This window comes from Monodelphis domestica, chromosome 3 (assembly GCF_027887165.1).
Source record: "Monodelphis domestica isolate mMonDom1 chromosome 3, mMonDom1.pri, whole genome shotgun sequence".
NCBI lineage: Eukaryota > Metazoa > Chordata > Mammalia > Didelphimorphia > Didelphidae > Monodelphis > Monodelphis domestica.
Window position 1 is genome coordinate 97,762,927 of NC_077229.1, and position 4,230 is coordinate 97,767,156.

Consider the following 4,230-nt stretch of genomic DNA (forward strand, 5'->3'; position numbering starts at 1 on the left):
CCATTGCCTAGCCCTTGCCACTCTTCTGCCTTAGAACCAATATACAGTATTTTAAGATGGAAGGTAAGAGTTTAAAAAAGAAAAAAACCTTTACACCTTCCTCTACTCTTGAATTCCTTGTCCTGTGGCCATTTGTACTTCACCATACCCCAACTCTGAGTCACTCTGACCATCCTCTTCCTTTACTGATTCAAATGCCACCAAATAGAGTTGAAGAAAGTCACAAAACTCTGCTGACTGGATCCACCACAAATTTATGTGACATGGTCATAGCTAGGCCCTCAATGCAGCAAGGTAATCCTTTATACATCTTCCTAATCAATTCACTCTCCCATTCACTCCAGCAGCTTTCCTAAACCTCACCTCTCTGTAGGCCTCCCATGATACCTCCTCACATCCTCTCAGGTAATTTATTTCCTACTCAAGGAAAAATGAGGTTTTCTTTTTTATTTCATATTTGACTCCAACATCTTGCTTTTTTTTCCCATCACTTCTGACAAGAAGCCCCTCCTGCCAAAGCAACCCCTTTATATACATCCTTAATCCCATTTGTCATCCTTACCTAGAGTCTTTAGCTTCTCCTATCTACTGACTCCCTGCTGCCTACAAACCCATCCATGTTTTTCCCCAACTTAAAAACCTCTTAATCTGACCAACCCCAATAGCTAGAGGCCACTTCCTCCTCTTATCCACTTGCAGAATGTCTACAGTCTGGCTGCTGACCTCATCTTTCTTGACCTCTCTGCAGCCTGTAGTAGCTCATATTTATATAATGCTTTGTGAATATCATCTCATTTTATCCCCATGATAAAATTGGGAAGTGGATGCTATTATTAACCTTATTTTACAGATGATGAAACTGAGGGAGATGGTGGTTGACAGAACGTACCAGGTCAGATTTGAACTCGGGTCTTCCTGACTCCATGTCCAGCTGTTTATTAACTGCACTGCCATGCTAATAAAAATATAATACTTATATAGTGCTTACTGTATGCCAGGCACTGTGCTGAGTGTTTTACAAATATTATCTCATTTGATCCTCACAGTAACCCCTAAGAGAAAGGTGCTATTTTTCATCTTTGTTTTACAAATGAGGAAATTAAGATAGATAGGTGAAGTGACTTCCCCAGGAAACATCTAAAGTCACATCTGAACTCATATCTTCCTGACTTTAGGCCCAGCGCAGTATACATGTGCCACCTGCCTGCTGACATTGTTGAACACCATCTCTGCCTAGATAATAGTTCCTCTCTAGGTTTTGGCAACAAAAACTCTCAAGTCTCCTTTGCAAGATCTTCATCTAGTACATTTCTCATAACTGTGAGTGTCCCCAAGAGTTTGTCCCAGGTCCTCTTCTCTCCTCCATCTATGCCATTGGATTTGGTGATCTCTTTAGTTCCTATGAGTTCAATTACCAATTACATGTAAATTATTCCCAGGTCTGTATAGTTAAGTCCTAGTCTCTCAGCTGAACTTGTTTCCCCATCAATAGCCAACTTTTGGATGTCTCAAACTTTGATGTACCACTGACACCTCAAATTCAGCCATGACCAAAACAGTTCACTATTTTTCCTCCCAAACCCTCCCCTTCCCCTTTCCCAACTTTCCTGTTATTGTCAGTCAAGTCACCATCCTCCCAATCACCTTGGCTCAAAGCCTGTGTCATTCTGGATTCATCCCTCTCCACATAACTAGTCTGTTGTTTAGGCTGGCACTTTATACATTCACATCTCTTATGTGCACCCCTTTCTGTCCACTTACACAGCAACTACCCTACTCTAAGCTATTTTCCCCTGCTCACCTGGACTGCTGCAAGTCTTTCCTGCTCCAAGTATCACCTTGTTCCCATCTTCCCTCCACTTGGCAGCTTGTGATTTCTAAGACTACTGATCTGAACATCTCACCACTACTCAATAAATTCCAATGGCTTCGTTTTACCTCCAAGATCAGACATAGTCCTCTGTTTTGAATTTAAAGCCCTTTGCAACTTGGCCCCCTCCTACCATTCCATTTTTCTTACACTTTACTGTATCGGTAAACCTATGGCACACATGCCAGAGGGGGACACTCGGAGCCCTCTCTTGTGGGCACACATACCATTGCCCCAGCAGAGTTCACCAGAGGTCATTATTAGAAAGTCAGCAGGACCAGGGTCCGGGCTGCTCCTCCCCTTCTCCACAGGCTCCTGAAGACATTTTTCACATTACCAGCCCCTTGAAAAGATTTGCCAGCACTGCTCTAACATATACTTTGATCCAATGGCACTGGGCTCCTCTGCTGCTCCTTGCACAAGAAATTCCCAACTCCATGTTTCTTTGCCCTTTTGCTGACTAGGCTGCCTTCTCTCCTCTTGGCTTCCCTGACTTCAGAATTCAGGCCCAATCTCACCTTCTGCAGGTCTCACCCTCAACTTATATAGAATATTTTTAGCACTTACTTATGAAGTTTCCCTATTAGAATGTGGGCTCTTTTGGGGGGCACAATTTTGCCTTTGTATTCACATTGCTCTCTTGTACTTGGCTATAGTAAAACAACTAAAGCCTTGTCGACTCTTAGATAATTATAACCAATTATTTCATGGATATATGATCTCAATGTGCACCACAGTGCTGATTGTCTATATCCTCTTGCAAGTCTTTCATAGGGTATTCACCCAGCATTCTGAGAGCTTTTCTTTATGATCTTCCTTTTTATGGATACTTTAAGAACATTCAAGCTAGTGGTTGGGTATGCCATCCCAGATTTTCCTTCATGACCAGCCCACTTCCCCTTCCTGGCATACATCTCCCCAGTGGCATCCATTAACCCCTTTATGCATAGTTCATCCTTAATTCATTGGCTACAGCCACCTCACGCCCACCATGTGCCTCTCAATTTTCCTATGAATGACTGTAACTTAGTCCTTTGAAGATTGTGGCCTTCTATCATTAAGAGCCAGGAATCCTAAGAATACTATTATTAAAAGATATGGATATTTCAGATGAAGCTTGGAGACATTAAAAGAACTACACTCTTTATACTTCATGGTGACAAAGAAATGGAAAACAACGGATTCTCAATTGGGAGGGGTAGCTGAACAAATTATGCATATGAATGATATTGTGCTATGAAAAATAAAGGAGACAGTTTTCAGAGAAAGCCAAGAAGACTCATGAGCAGATTCCAAGTGAAGTAAACCATTTCTTTAACAACCCTATAAAAAACTTTGAAAGAATTAAGAACATTGTTCTTGTGTGATCAACTGGGACTCAGGATGCATCTCCCCAGACATGAGACTTGGGGCAGATGGAGACATTGGAATCTTGGAACATGGCCAATGCAGGATTATGTTTGGCTTGACTACCTATTATAAAAATTATTGGGAGGGTTTTCAGCATATGAAAGTAGATTTTTGTTCATTAAAAATTTTTCTGAGAAGCAAAATGCAGTTTTCTAAATGTCACCAAGTCTGCTGTAATACATAATTCTGGATCCAGTTCATTATCTATCCTCTGCCTATTCAGGACATACACATGCTGACTAACCAGCTCTATGGGCTATCCATTTAACTACATCTCATAATCTGAACTGTGAACATTCTTCACTTGATTTTTGAGTATAGTTTTAGTCAAACCTTTTTGTTTTTTAAAGTTTGGACCTATGATTTCATAAGCCTAAAGGAACTCCCAGGGAAGAAACTCCCTCTATCAGAGGAGTTGCCTAACACAGTAAGCAGCTCACAATTCAATGTGGATTAAGAGTCTCAAACCCAGGATTTCCTGCCTTTAAGGCAAATTCTCCAGTTATTTTAGGAGTTATTTTGGGGTCACCTATTGGCTAACCAGCTGGAGACTGACCTAGGTGAGGAATCAAGTACTTGCTTATGTGTACCACTCTATTTGGATGTATCCTTACCTAAGCCCTCCCCTACTCATAAACTCATCCTTGTCTCCCTTAGTGTCTTGCACAGAACTGTTTAGGCTCAGTTTGCATTGGAGTGTGGGGTTGGCCCCCAGTGTTTTCTCCCAGATGTGAGACCCATTAGTTGATAAGGGACAAATTGTTCCCAGTTTGGGGTTGGGGGGGAGGGGAAAACCTGAGCCTGTGAAAAGCAGGACAAGCCTCCTGCCTCAGATACTTTGCCTCAGCTCACACAAATCTGGGGTTGATCTGGGACATTGGTCCCGGGACTGGAGGCAGGTTCCCTCATCTTCCCAGCCCTACTTAGAACAAAGCACCACAGGGCCTAGA